At 38.5% G+C, this 16,659-nt stretch overlaps 1 protein-coding gene across 2 annotated transcripts in view; it reads left to right on the top strand.

Annotated features, from left to right (window-relative positions):
- Positions 1–16,659, top strand: part of knockout (Stork-head domain-containing protein knockout) — a 163,808-nt gene that overhangs the window by 32,569 nt on the left and 114,580 nt on the right. For both annotated transcript variants that reach the window (XM_003704094.3, XM_012287141.2), the window contains exon 2: positions 11,308–11,358. The gene's annotated coding sequence lies outside the window, so the exon portion shown is untranslated. The remainder of the gene's footprint in view (positions 1–11,307; positions 11,359–16,659) is intronic.

Genomic DNA, 16,659 nt, shown 5'->3' with positions numbered 1-16,659 from the left:
AATTTGGAATTTGAAATATCGAGAATCTAGAACAATTTCGAATTTGAAAAATTTATCACTTCATGAATTTAGAGACGAAATAATTCGGATACCGATTATTATAGAAGCCGCAAGGTTGTAAATTGTATAAAGGTCAATATCATCCCGTTACTTCCCCCGAAGATTCAATGTTAACAGAGATTTCTCGTCACGTATTCTCCGCGTCGGTTCTACCGTTTGTTCGTTGTTTCTTGCATGATGGCGTACCGTGAAAATTCGACTCGTCGATTAATCGATTTTCAACGGTCTCGTTCGCGTCGAGACGAGCCAGGCCAGAGGTGAACACTAGGACAGTCGTGAGAGTAGGAGTTTCCCGAGATAAGGAGCGAGGAGGGAACAAGAAGCGCTGCCTATAGATCCACGATGAAACACTTCGGGCAGATCTTTGATCTTGCACGATCCACCGACCTAATTAATGGTATGCGGGTCAGCTGCGGCAATAATTGAGGGAACCGGATGTCGGACGTCTTTTAACTACCTTATCATTCACACATCTTACACATGGTTCTTTTTTATTTTTGTTACACCCCTTCTTTCTTTTCACTAATTTTGGGAAATTTAACAGGTGGGTAGTGGATGCACAAAAGTCTACAAAATAGAAGTCTGGCAATCTGTGGATTAGAACAATGTATACGTATGATCTTTCGGAAATTCCCCAAATTCCAAATTTCCCAAATTCCAAGTTCCTCAAATTCTAAATTTTCCAAACTCCAAATTCCCCAAATTCTAAATCCTCCAAATCCCAAATCTCCCAAATCCCAAATTTCCCAAATTCCAAATTTCCCAAATTCCAATTTTCCCAAATCCCACAATCCCCAAATTCCAAATCTTCCAAATCTTCCAAATCCCCCAAATCCCTCAAATCCCCCAAATCCCAAATCTTCCAAATCCCAAATCCCCAAAATCCCAAATCCCCCAAATCCCAAATTCCCCAAATTCCAAATCCCCCAAATTCCAAATCCCCCAAATCCCATATCCCCCAAATCCCATATCCCCCAAATCCCAAATCCCCTAAATTCCAAATCCCAAATTCCCCGAATTCCAAATCCCCCAAATCTATAAAATCTGTTGCAAACCGAACACCCCAAAATTCTAAAATCTTCGACTCGAATATCCTGAAACATCCAGATTCTCACAATCCCGGAAAGCAACGATTTAACCTTGATTCCCAGAAGTCGTCGAGTCTACCTGTGGCGGTTTCGTGCACGGGAAGTTAGCATAGGTTGAATGTTCCAGGTAGCGGGCGACCGTTTTACGAAACGGATGTTGGAATATCTATTTAGGGTCTAAGCCAGCGTAGGCGGTCCCTTTGGGACCGTGGAACATTTGTTACGATCCTTCTGTTCGTCTCGAAAGAGTTTCGTTTTCCGTTGGCCTTGGATTTCTGGCCTCGGGAACATACATACCATCGGGAGATGCTTCCTTCCAGCTGGACCCCTTGAATAATGGACTCGGACAGCTGTTTGCCATTTGCTGCAGGATATGGCTTGCTCGTGACTTAACGCTCGCACGGCCACAGAACTCTCTTTTCTTTCATTCATCCTCCTCTTTTATTTTCTACCTATAACGTTGCTGAGATTTCTGTTACTTCTTCTTCATGATTCATTATCATTTTTAAAACACTTTCTGTATTATTTGGCGTTGTGATGTAAGGAGTGGTTAAGATCATAGGTCTTGGGGTTTAGGGATGTTACAAATTTGAGGTGTTCAGATTTTGGGAATAGAATCTAGGGATATTGGGTGATTTAGGAATATTGGGAGATCTAGGAATATTGGGTGATTTAGGAATATTGGGTGATGTAGGGATATTGGGAGATCTAGGTATATTGGGATTTAAGGATATTGGGATTTAGGGATATTGGGATTTAGGAATATTGGGATTTAGGGATATTGGGATTTAGGGATATTGGGATTTAGGGATATTGGGATTTAGGGATATTGGGATTTAGGGATATTGGGATTTAGGGATATTGGGATTTAGGGATATTGGGATTTAGGGATATTGGGATTTAGGGATATTGGGATTTAGGGATATTGGGATTTAGGGATATTGGGATTTAGGGATATTGGGATTTAGGGATATTGGGATTGAGGGATATTGGGATTCAGGGTTATTGGGATTCAGAGATATTGGGATTTAGGGATATTGGGATTTAGGGATATTGGGATTTAGAGATATTGAGATTTAGAGATATTGGGATTTAGGAATGTTGGGATCTAGGGATATTGGGATCTAGGGATATTGGGATTTAGGGATATTGGGATTTAGGGATATTGGGATTTAGGGATATTGGGATTTAGGGATATTGGGATTTAGGGATATTGGGATTTAGGGATATTGGGATTTAGGGATATTGGGATTTAGGGATATTGGGATTTAGGGATATTGGGATTTAGGGATATTGGGATTTAGGGATATTGGGATTTAGGGATATTGGGATTTAGGGATATTGGGATTCAGGGATATTGGGATTCAGGGTTATTGGGATTTAGGGATATTGGGATTTAGGGATATTGGGATTTAGGGATATTGGGATTTAGGGATATTGGGATTTAGGGATATTGGGATTTAGAGATATTGAGATTTAGAGATATTGGGATTTAGGAATGTTGGGATCTAGGGATATTGGGAGATCTAGGGATATTGAGGTTTAGGTATATTAAGATTTAAGGATATTGGGATCAAGGGATTTTGGGATCTAGAGATATCATAGTTTGGGGATTATGTGCTCTAGGGATATTGGGATCTTGGTGTAATGATACTTAGGGATATTGGAACTTAGAAGTACTCATATTTAGAGATCTTTGGATCTAGGGATATTGATGCACAAAAATCTCCATATACACGCATATTAAAATCTGGGGCTACACAGCTATATGAATCTCGAGATACAATCCGTAATCATAAGTTCATAACGATTCATAAGAATAAGTATAAGGATTATAAATTTTGTAGATCAAGAGATAGAAATCAAGATCAGCAATATACTTGATGTCGATTACTTTTCCTTATAATTGTAATTTTTCTTATAATTGCTTTTTTTTCAAAGAAAGCAGCGAATGTGTGATCAGAGTGTTGCTCCCGTACCGTCACGCTAGCCTCCTGATCCGTGCACACGATCTTATGGAAACAAGTCGACAGAGTCGATGCGGTTTCGAGCGGTGAGAATCTAGCCAAGTAAGAGAAGAGAAGAAAAGAGAGAAGAGTCGAGATGTTAGGTTATGCGAGGTTGGGTTAGCATAGGGCGCGACCACCACGCTCTCATGCCACCCAAGTCTCTCCGCTCTGTCGGGTCGCACCGGGTAGAACCTGAATCTCGAAGGTTCTCAACCGGCTCTCTCTCTTTCTCTCTTTCTCTCTTTCCTCCTCAACCGATCTCTCGCGGGAGGCTCGCTAACACGAATTTCTTCTTCGTTATGAACCAACACGCCCGAACGTACGGTGAATGGGAAACAACTTTCGGCTACCATTTCGTTCCTTTGCGAACGTTCGCCACGATTGATGGGAACAACACTGCCGAGACTTGTGTGAACTTACTTTCTGCTTTTCATCCTCTATATTCACCTTTGCTCCAACTACGTGCCTAGCTTATTCACCGATTTTCAGCTCTTAACCCTCGTGGGGCCAATTGCCTGCCGTTCCCAGCTTTTAACGCACTTTTATGCGCTTCGAATGCCGACTAATTTATAGCTTTCACTTTTTGATGGCGAATTTCGGTCTACATTTTACCAATAGCCTTTTACACTAGTTGGCTTTTTTACTGGTAGGCTTTTAATATTTTTCTAATTAAAGGGAAGTCAAGTTTCATTTAATTTCGACTATATTTATTAATTAATGGTAATTTTCGTTTATACGATTTTGAGTAATAGTGTCGTTTGAGGGGATGTTTGCTGTAGATCGAGGGATAGGTACAAAAATTTTATTGAATATTATTAATTTACTAATTTAGTAAATTTTCATGCATTCATTAATTTAATAAATTTTCATGAATTCAGTACTTTAATAATTTTTTATCAATTTACTACTTTAATCAATTTTGGTCAATTTACTATTTTGATAAAGTTTGTTCAATTTACTAATTTAATTAATTTTAATCAATTGATTAATTTGATAAATTTTAATCATTTTACTAATTTGATCAATTTTAATCAATTTACTAATTTGATCAATTTTAATCAACCTACTAATTTGAATATTTTTTATCAATTCACTAATTTGATTAATTTTTATCAATTTATTAATTTGATAAATTTTGATGAATTTACTAATTTGATTAATTTTATTATCATTTTATTAATTTGATAAATTTTGATGAATTTACTAATTTGATTAATTTTAATCATTTTACTAATTTGAATATTTTTGATGATTTTACTAATTTGAATAATTTTAATTATTCAAAACTCCTCAAAATAGTCAGCAATCGCATACATCGATTACTGCATGCAATTTCAGCACAAAGGCCAATAAACCTCAACCTACATTTCGTTCCGTAGGAAGAGTTGTATAGATTTAATTGAATACCACGGATGAATCTTTGTAATAAATGCCAATAACCAATCAAAGTATTCGAAACGAATTGGCAGTCATCTACTCTAATGAAACACGAAATGTACCTAACCAGACATCGCTGTATTGAAAGTCCAATCAGAAACGTTTACAACGTTTCGTATGATGCAAGCTTCCAGCCGAATATGGATGTGACAACAAGCGAAATTCAATGCGCAAGAAAAATTAGCGGGTACCATTAATCACGGTAGTTCGTCAAAGTTAGACGTTAACAGTCATCGTCAGTGAATTATGAGGACTGGAGAAGTGAATGTCACCTTGGAAATTGAATATCTAGAATTAAAGGAGTGGTTTGAAAGATTTAATTTTGGGGAAATAAAAATTTGAAAATGGGGAGGAAATTTCGGGGTGGAATTTGGAAATTTTGGATTTGGGAAAGTAGAAATTTGGGGATTTGTGGATTTGGTAATTTGAGAATTTGGGGATTTGAGAAGTTGGGGTTTTGAGAATTTGGGGATTTGAGAATTTGGGGACTTATGAATTTGGTAATTTGAGAATTTGGGGTTTTGAGAATTTGGGGATTTGAGAATTTGGGAACTTGTGGATTTGGTAATTTGAGAATTTGGAGTTTTGAGAATTTGGGAATTTGAGAATTTGGGGATTTGTGGATTTGGTAATTTGAGAATTTGGGGATTTGAGAATTTGGGGATTTGAGAATTTGGGGCTTTGAGAATTTGGGGATTTGAGAATTTGGGGCTTTGAGAATTTGGGGATTTGAGAGTTTGGTTATCTGAGAATTTAGGAATTTGAGGAGTTGGTAATTTGAGAGTTTGGCACATTGAAAATTTGGTAATTTGAGAGTTTTGTAATATGAGAGTTTTGTAATTTGAGAGTTTGGTAATTTGAGAGTTTGGCAATTTGAGAGTTTGGCACATTGAAAATTTGGTAATTTGAAACTTTGGTAATTTGAGAGTTTGGCACAATGAAAATTTGGTAATATGATAGTTTGGCAATCTGAGACTTTGGTAATTCAAGAATTTAGAAATTTGAGAGTTTGGTAATTAGGTAATTTGATAACTCAGACATTCACCGTTCTTGAAACTAAAAAAATTGTAAAATTTGAAGGCTTGTAATTTGTGATACAAGAAAATTAAAAAGTAGGTACAATGGAAATTCAAAGATTTGAAATTCGTGTTACGAGAAAATTAAAAAATAGGTACATTGGATATTTGAAAAATTATGAACTTATACACCTACAAATTTGACTAACTAAAAATGTAGAACCTTGAAAATTCAAAGATCCATTAATTAAACCTAAAAATTCCAACATTCACAACCACCGACCCTGTTAACAAAATTGAGACAACTCCCCAGCTGTTCCAACGTTATCTTATCACATCGCCATGATTAACGATCCTCATAATCTCCAAAGACCTCATTATCTACAATCAGTATTTCAAGTAGAAACTTTTTTCCTGGCCCACGTAAAAAGTTTCCAAATCCATGACCGAAATGAGTGGTTCACTTTATCATCCCTTTGGAACGGGTCGGTGAATCCTTAATTTTCAGCAAACAGAGCTATTAAGGTGCAAAGTGAAGCTATTAAGGTCCGTTGACCAAAAACGAGAGAATTTTTTTGTAAGGTCCCATCATTTTTATGGGACGTCGGTGTTGTTAAGTAGAAAGGCGTCTGACTTTGTTTCACCGGTGTTTCGCGTCACCGCCACACCTTTCGGTTTGCTCGTGCCAAGGCGAAAAAGAAACACTGTCAGAAAAAAAAGGAGGATAATTAACGACGCTCGAGCAATTCCTTGCCAAAAATGGCCGCGAGTGGTGTAACGCGTTCGCGGTTACATAAAACGTCGTCGTTCCATATAAGGAGTGTGTCAATTTGAATGCGATACATCCGCTACAAACCAGCGCATCTTGAAACTGATCAGTCCAATTTATAGTTTGGAATTTTACGTTCTTAATAAATTGATAAAAATTGATCAAATTGGTAAAATGATTAAAATTAATCAAATTAGTAAATTCATCAAAATTTTGAATCAGAAAACTGGATTTTACTAACAATTTGGGTGATTAAAGTCAGTGCTGTTCCAACAATATTTTCTCGTCAGATTACTGGTAGAAGAAATATTTGAAGCTCCAGGAACTTTTAGATATGGAAATTAGTGCTGTTACAAAAATATTTTTTCATTTACTGTCAGATAAAATATTTGAAGCTCTGAGGAATGTGTAGATATGGGAGTCAGTGCTGCTCCAAAAATATTTTTTCATTTACTGTTACAAAGAATATTTGAAGCTCCAGGTATTTGTAGAATAGGGTTGTTAATGCTGCCCCAAAAATATTTTTTCATTTACTGTTAGAAAAAATATATGAAGCTCCAGAAAGTAGATATGGGAGTTTGAGAATGATTATAGGTAAAAGAGTTTGTCTTTTATAAATGATTACAGTAAGTCTAATAATTTAAGATATAAGACTTCTCAATTTAGAAGTCTGAAAAAATGAAGATTGACATCGAAATGAAAAACAAATGATACAAAGTTCGAAACATCATTCCAAAGACGTGCAACATAACCACATGGAGAGTTAAACGGATTACCTATCTAGTATTAATACCCGCATCATGCAGCGCATTAAAATGCATCTTCCATGAATTGCATCAATTTTTCAAGGTACATAGAGAGGCTTCCTGTATTCTGTTGAAACTACCTACCATTACACACCCATTTAGTTATGCTCTAATAGACACCTCGAAAACTAGCCTCGTCATCTAACAACCGTAACCGCAAGCGCCATAACCCAGTGGAGGAGCACTGCACGTATGTAGAAGAGCAGGTCACCCGTTCGCGGAATCGATCCAGCGGAATCGCAGCTGTCGCGGAACGTTATTCACCGTGATTTCGCGACACCGTTAAAACCGTAACAGCATTGGAAACACGACCGCTCCGATCTTCCGATCGAACGATTCCTAGGAGAAGGTTCGGCTTCTGCTCGATTGCTACTTTCCTTCCTGCATTTAGGCACGCGTCGTCCGGCAGCTGGGTACACGACAACCGTGGCACGGTCGCGTGTCCACCTAGGACGGATAGAAAGTACGTCCCGGCGCGGAAACGAACCTCCGAGACTACCTGCCACGCTGTTCCACGAGAACAATGCGACCGCCGTCGAACAATGTAGGCTGACGTTCGGGGAAATCTTTGGGCGCCGCTTTGCTACAAATCACACGTTTCTAACTTACTGCATTCCCCAATTCAGATTATTCGAATCGTTGTGTTTGTTGGGATTGCATACACTAATTGGTGCAATTGTAGACATGTTGGAATACATGTCTGCATTGTATGTTTGTTTGCATGTTTATTTGTATGGTTGTTTGTATGTTTGCTTGTATGGTTGTTTGTATGGTTGTTTGTATGGTTGTTTGTATGGTTGTATATATGTATGTTTGTATGTTTGTATGTTTGTATGTTTGCACATTCTGTATGTTTGTATGTTTGTATGTTTGCACATTCTGTATGTTTGTCATGTTTGCACATACTGTATGTTTATATATTTTGTATGGTTATAAGGTCATAGGTTTGTATGTTTGTATGTTTGCTCATACTGTATGTTTATACATTTTGTATGTTTATAATGTCATAGGTTTGTATGTTTGTATGTTTGCACATACTGTATGTTTATACATTTTGTACGTTTATAATGTCATAGGTTTGTATGTTTGTATGTTGCACATACTGTATGTTTATACATTTTGTATGTTTATAATGTCATAGGTTTGTATGTTTGTATGTTTGCTCATACTGTATGTTTATACATTTTGTATGTTTATAATGTCATAGGTTTGTATGTTTGTATGTTTGCACATACTGTATGTTTATACACTTTGAATGGTTGTAATATCACTGATTTGTATGTTTGTAAATTAATATGTACATTTGTATGTACACTCATTAATGTATAAATTCGTATGTTCGTAAACTTCGTGTCAGATCAATAAATTTCATATCTGCCCAGAGTCGATCACGCACGCATGTAGCCGAAAGGTATTTATCGAGTAACCGATCTGCCCATCATCGTTTCCAACACTCTCCACGAGTTAATGAGAAAATTGCTTGTAGAAAAATTCCGCGTTAAAGTTTAACGCGGCTAGTAATAGCTACCTTAGTTACCGTTATCCCTTTATTTGATTGCCGATCGTAAGATTCCCGTTGTCGCCCGTAAACCTCGCTGTAGCTCGCGTGATTCCTCTACCGGTTCGTGAAAACCGCCTTCAACGTTCTTTTTCGTCCAACTTCTCACGATTATTATCCTCTATGATCAGCTACAACATCCAAGCCCTCCGGCGTTGTAATATCCATGCACGCACGTGTAACCACCTGCGAGATTTTCTTTCGTGTCTTTCCGATCTTCTTCTTCCGGGAAGGTGCAACGTGTTTCATCTTTGAACCTTCATTTTCGATATATTTCGATTTCTAGATCATTATACTCCTGGATTCTTGTGTCGCTGAATTCTAAAGCTTCTAGTATGTATGCCGTGAACTGTCGACAGTGTTGACAGGTCAGATGGTCAAGTTTTCTCTAGTAGCCACAGGCCGTGTTAACGTAATTACATGTATGTGGGACAAACGGGCATTAGGCTTGTGCAATTATAGTTAACACTGCGCATAGTTAAATCATAGAGCACACGGGTGAAAGCAACGAATAACGAATAATACCGACAGGCGATGCTAGAGAATGAAACGATTGGATTCATCCTACGCTTTGATCGGGCTGATCGATTGAATACCTATTATGCATGGTGATATGACGATATAAATTGATTATCATGTGAAAGAGTCACGAAGGTTACATTAGTTGGGGTGAACTCACGGATCCATTCGATCGGTTGTAACAATGAGTAATTAAGTAACAATTAAACCGATCGACATCGGAACCGAACAATACCTATCCTGAGGATCGGGGTCGTTATCGAGAAAGCAGGAAACTGTTTGATTACGAATTCGTGAAAGTTTAGAGTGCATAAGAAATTATTCTTAAAGTTGTTTACTTCTTAAAGGTTCATACTTAATCTGCATATATATATACATACAAACAAAGATGCAAACAAATATAGATACAAACATACAAACATACAAACATACAAACATACAAACATACAAACAAACATACAAACATACACACAGACAAACATACAAGCATACACACAGACAAACATACAAACATATAAACAGACAAACTTGCAAACAGACAAACAGACAAACATACCAACAAACATACAAACATGCAGACACGTATTCCAACAAACATAAATCAATGACAGCGTAATTATACACGAGCGTACAGAGTGAACTAAATGAAGTTATTGACATTAGAGGCTCTCGTGGCAAAACAGAAAAGAAGCGTTGACCGGTGTAATTATGGTAAATGAGCGTTCGACAAGTAACGTTTTGCGGGCTAAAGAAAATGGACTAGAAGCCTGATTCGCCGATATCTGCTGTTTCTTAGTCGGTTATCGATGCCGGAGTATAGGAGCTAAACTCGTCTCGCCTTTAGGCATCGATCTCGAGAAGCTTCCCTCTCGAATCTCCTCTTTCGTCTCCGCTCGCTAGCATTATCCTACGATCGACCACACCCGGGCCCCGCAGCGAAATCCGTCGTGGAATCGCAAGCGCGTACATCTTCCTTCGGGATTCCTCTTTCGGCCCGGCATCGCCACCTCCTCCCTGACTCTCCACCGATCGAACACGAACCAACAGAATCTCCGACCGACGCTTGTTTCTCCGTATTTTTCTTCCCGATCGTTGCACTTGCTCTTCCGTGAGAAGCATCGCGATCTCTGGCTTCGATTTTCCAGGTTTGCCTGCCGGGAACGTTCGTAACTTCCTCCAGAGGAAAAGTCGGAGACTACGCCTAGGCGCAGAGAAAGCTTTCGTGATGTACGAGGCGGATAGAGGACCGTTAAGACGCGGTGAAATTGAAAATAAAGGAAGCGGTCGTAAACGCTTGCAGGTGCAATTGTTAACACCTTACTTAGGGCTGGGTTAATGGTGGTATAAACGCTATCTGATTAAGCGATCAAGGATTAATACACAGCTGGGTTAATGCTGAGGTGGACTAATGGTGAGGTGTGGTTTAGGAGATGCAGTGGTTTAAGGATTCAGATGAGTACAGTTTAATGCTATAGTTATCTTAGGATCTTGGAATCTGGTAACATAGGAATCTGAGTGGTCAAGGATTAATACCATGGATGGTGGGATTTAGGAATATGGAGATTTAGAGATATGGGAGTACAGATTGAACATGGTTTTATGGTTGTATGTGGATCTATGGTTTTTGAGATATGACAGTGGAACATGTGGACATATGAATCTAAGTGATCAGGAATACATACTGAGCACTGAGGTTGGAAGTTAGAAATGTGGAGATGCTTAGGAGTCCAGAGGTGTAGGAGTACAGAGATTTAATGATGTAGTTATCTCAGGACCTATGGATCTTGGGACCTAACATTGGAGCATGGGAACATAGTGGTCTATCGGTCTCAAAATACGAATATCTAGAAATATGGAAACTTAGAGAGCTAGTACCCTAACCCTCATTTTGAAGTTTCACCTTTCCAAAATCATAAGATCATATCCTTACAACCTCATACATGTCATTATGTAAAAAACCAGAATGATAAAATTTGCAAATATTTTCAAATTAATCAACGCTACTCAACTTTATTTTAACACAATATTTTTCTTTTTGATTGCAGACAAAACCGGCTGCGAAGGGGTTAACGAACTGGGGACCGCAAAGTGAGAAGGTTCGTTTATTTTCCTTATCATACCAACGTTTTACAAGACTAATATTATTCGAGCTAAAAATTTCCGCCAAAATCGAGCACCCGAAATAAAAATTCTCGAGGTTCAAAAATGAACTTCTTGTTCAACGAATCGATTCATCAAGTTAACCGGACGCGATACGGGTGTACGTCAAATGTTTACAAATCTGACAGATCCATTCATTACATCCACCCACGCCGCTCGGAGGCAGCTGAGTACACAAACGTTGCCTTATTGCCTATCGTTCGGCGTCGAAACTCTTCTTTCGTTTCGGCGGATTTAACTCCGGATCGAGAGAGAGATGATCCGTTTCGATCCTGTTCCGATCCTCGAGCGGAATAGCAGAACGGGGCAAAAACCGTTGGTCGATGATTCCGATCCTGAATAGACGGCCATTCAATTATGTAGAGGCCTCTGTTTAGCACAGCCGTTCAAACAAAAGATAACGAGCTCTTTTCCTTTGGCTTCTTAGGTTCTTCATGGGCGTCGGTTCACCGATTTTTCACCGTGAATCGGCTTTTTGCCGATTCATCTCGCTGCGAGCCTCCGGCTCTAAGCGGCTGGAACGGTTCGATTCTCCTTTAACGGATCGATAATCGTTTTACGCGCGAAAACGATCGCTTTTTGCTGGATAATACTTCTGAATTACAAACCGGTACGGATACTTCGGACTTCGGTTTCTTACTGAGCCTTCGAAGGGCAGAACCTTCGTTCAACGATAATTTCAGAAATTCTACTGATCTTTATGTGCTTTAAATTTGCCGACCATCGAGTTTTATGTCGGTTCACGAGCTTTGCACGGTTTTCAATTTGGTGATTTTGGTATTTAGGGAATTTGGAATTTGGCGATTTCGCAATTTTGGAAATTTGTATTTTTGGGATTTGAGGGATTTGGGGATTTGGGGGATATGAGGAATTTGGGGGATTTGGGATTTGGAGGATTTAGTATTTGGGAGTTTAGAATTTGGGCGATTTGGAATTTGGGGAATTTGGGATTTGGGGAATTTGGGGAATTTGGGGAATTTGGGATTTGAGGTATTTGGAAATTCGGGGATTTGGGAGTTTAGGATTTGGGGGATTTGGAATTTGGGGAATTTGGGATTTGAGGTATTTGGAATTTGGTGGATTTGGGATTTGGGGAACTTGGTACTTGGGGAATTTGGAATTTGGGGAATTTGGAACTTGAGGTATTTGGAATTTGAGGGATTTGGGATTTGGGGGACTTGGTATTTGGGGAATTTGGAATTTGGGGAATTTGGGACTTGAGGTATTTGGAATTTGAGGGATTTAGGATTTGGGGGATTTGGGATTTGGGGAATTTGGAATTTGAGGTATTTGGAATTTGGGGAATTTGGGATTTGGAGGACTTGGTATTTGGGGAATTTGGAATTTGAGGAATTTGAGAATTTGTGAGATTTGGGGAATTCGAGGATTTTGGGAAACTTCGGGAATTTTTATGCATTTCAACAGTTTGGGTAATTTGTATATATACATCAGAATATAAGAATTTATAAATTTATGAATTTATACTGTTAATTAATATTACAATTACTAATATAAAATTTTGAAACCTTGTAAAGTATAAATATATAGTAATTCATGAAAATCGACCCTTATTCCCAAACATTCTAATCCCCCATATTTTCCCACACATTTGTAGCAATTCGTAGTAAAAGCGATTACAGTTGTCTTTGTAGGTTAATTGTAAGAGCGAGACAAATAAAACGCGGATGGCGTGTTATTTGAATAGCCGATGGCCTACGGCTGTAGCGTCGATTTAAAACCACCTTATTTTAATGCGCGATGTAAAGTTTTTGTATACTTTCTCGGGGCTACTAATGGTCGTAATAGTTTACGACGCGGTGAGAAAGACAAGCAAAAACCATACAAATAACAGGAAATGTGCTAAACGCGCTCATGTACAGTGAGAGCTGATGTACAAACATGAAATTTTAAGACTAGAACGCGTACTCGACGGCAATCATGACAAAGGAGTGGCTTATTGCATTCTGCTCACATGATGCTGTGTACAGAAAATATTTTCAAACCTGTCAATCTAAATTCATTCATTGGTAACTGAGGAAGATTTATGTTTATGCACACAGACGTTTTCATATAAACATTTCGATATAGACATTTTTATTGAAACATTTGGATATAGACATTTTCATATGAACATTTGGATATAGACATTTTCATATAAACATTTGGGTATAAACATTTAGATATAGACATTCAGATATAAACATTTGAATATAAACATTTTAGTAGGTATATGAACATATGAAGTATTAGGGCTTTGAAGATACAAAATTTGGGAATACAAACATTTGAATAAGTGCAAGATTTATAAATAAATTTTAGAATATAGAAAATTGTAAATGAATTTTACAAACTGTACTCATAATCAAGAGGTACATAGTCTACGCTAGGAGTAATACAGGGTGTCTCGCAACTAGTTATTCCTGGATAGAAGTTGTGACATGATTCTGAACAATGCGAGTAATAGAACGACCAAGTAATAAACGAGTAATTTTATGAGTGGTAAATGAGATTTTGTCGAGCTATCGAACGGTGATTTTGGGGAACAAAGACATGGAATAGTGGCGATCGAAAAGTCGGAAGAAAGCGAAAGAGAAGCAGAGGACCAGAGTGCGATTTCCCTCCTTAACACCGTCGCTTCACGCCCGTCGAACGCGATTAACGGCCGTCGTGTAACGTTCTTCGATGAGATTTCTACCAGTTGGTTCTCGTCTGACGTGCGGTTGGCCTCTCCTGTAACCTTATAGTCCAGCACCGGTGTGCACGCACGATCGACAAACAGAGAGACCAGAAGAACGCACGAGACGAACGATTAACGCGGAGGATAGATCCGGTGAAAACGCCTGACAAATCGTCACCTTCCGTCTTCCTCTAACGATACTCTGTCATTTGTTTATCATAGTTTTGATCAAATTTTTCAATCATAATTGTTCTTCTGTATTTCCTCGTTTTACTCTAACCAGTATTATTACTTTATAAGTGCAGATAAATTAAAGACGATGAAAAGTTTCTTTAAATCGACATATCTGTTCGCGAGCTTTACGACGCCATTTTGACGACTCCGGTCATAGACCGCCGTCCCAGAAAACGGAACGCCGAGAGAATTACATAAATTACGAAAACGATGGAGTCGTTGAAAATACGGTTGTGGTGATTTCGTGGAAACCGGACATAATTGAGGCTCGATATCACCGTATCTCGCGTGTAATTTAGCACGTTCGATAATGAGCGTGCGAGCTCACGATCAGCCCGATTATTTTGCAGCCACGCGAAGAACCCAATGAGACTCGCTCTATAAATTTCAAACGGCGAGGACAATCCACGATAAATCATTTTACAACGGCAGCGAACAACTAACGGTAATTGGTCTAGTCGCTGCATAAGCGTCTACGTGGCCCAAGGAGGCAGTGATATTAATGGTCGTGGACCGACGTGTCCAACAATGACCCGTTGTTCGTTTTCTAGTAACGCGCGACTCGTTTCCCTCCTACGAGCCACTTTCTTCCGCGGAAAGTGGTCGACGGAAACGCTGTATCCGCGGCTATTCTTACGTGACGTTATTACACGCCCGTGGAGACAATACCGTTTAATCGGTGCTGATTTTCTCGATGACGAGTCAATTTCGTAATTGGGGCTATCGGGATATGTTCCCCGATTTTTGTACATCGTTGTTGAGTCACGTGTGTGATAGGACACGAAGTAGCACCGCTGAAATGTAACCTAACTTTAATTTAATATACTTCTAATTTAATCTAACCCTAATTTGAACACCCTAATCTAATTTTAATTTAGTCTAATTCTGACCTAACCTAATGTAGCTATAACCTAATGTAACCTAACCTTAATTTAATATAGCACTAATTTAATCTAACCCTAATCTGACGAACCTAATCTAACCTAACCTAATGTAGCTATAACTTAATGTAACCTAACCTTAATTCAATATAGCTCTGATTTGATCTAACCCTAATGTGATGACCCTAATCTAACCTTAATTTAGTATAATTCGAACCTAACTTAATATAGATATAACCTAATGTAACCTAACCTTAATTTAATATAGTTCTAATTTAATCTAACCCTAATCTGACGACCCTAATCAAACCTTAATTTAGTATAAATCTAACCTAACCTAATGTAGCTATAACTTAATGTAACCTAACCTTAATTCAATATAGCTCTAATTTGATCTAACCCTAATGTGATGACCCTAATCTAACCTTAATTTAGTATAATTCGAACCTAACCTAATGTAGCTATACCCTAATGTAACCTAACCTTAATTTAATATAGTATTAATTTAATCTAACCCTAATCTAACAACCCTAATCTAACCTTAATTTAATATAATTCTGATCTAACATAAACTTAACCTAACCAACTAACTCAGCCTCAACTACACCTCAATCTAACATAACGTAACCCAACTCCAATCTAATAGCCATAATTCTAACCTTTACCCAATATAACTCCCCGTAACCTAACCCTAACCCAATACATATAATTTTAATGGCGTAACCCCAATCCAATATATCCGTGACAGTTTGAAATCCGAGATCCGCGATGATTAAAACTCCCCAGGAACGATTAGGGTGATCGGTGGTAGGTAGAATGGAATGGAAACGTCGAATAAATTTCGATTCCAACGAGCAAGTGCAGCTCGGGTCCGGTTACGACAATCGAGTAAATGATTTAACGATCGCGCGAGCCTATTCGCGAACCGCAGGATATTAATGATAGCGAGTGGTGTGCAGAGGAACTACTTGTCTAGCTGGTCCCTTTGCAACAGGAGAACACACGCGGCTAGCAACCGGATTGTTTTCCTCCTACGGCCGTCACTTTCCTCTCCGTTACTCGCCGCGGTAATAACAAAAAAATCCCGGTCTTTCGAGACTCGATCCGAGTCCCCACTGTTGCGACAACTTACAAAGCCTTTGTGCAGACTGTTCGGCTTATGGCGCTTCTGGCTGCGTGCGATTCCTTTGTGCGCTTAATCCTTTTGTTTTATGTTATATATGGAAAGGTACAAGGATAATTATGTAGGTAATATGGATTGTGACATATTAGGTATATACAATACGGATTACAGTAACATAGTAGATGTAATATATTATAATAGTAACGTGTTTAATAGGTAACGCGTTGTGATTGCTATGCGTTGTGATAGCAATGTTATAGGAATGCGTTGAACGGTGACGTGTTTAGATAACAACACTTTCTGATAACGGTACGTTGTGACA

The sequence above is a fragment of the Megachile rotundata genome, chromosome 1 (genome assembly GCF_050947335.1).
Source record: "Megachile rotundata isolate GNS110a chromosome 1, iyMegRotu1, whole genome shotgun sequence".
Classification (NCBI taxonomy): Eukaryota; Metazoa; Arthropoda; class Insecta; order Hymenoptera; family Megachilidae; genus Megachile; species Megachile rotundata.
The sequence above is the reverse complement of the archived record's forward strand: the minus strand, read 5'-3'. Positions and strand labels throughout refer to the sequence as shown.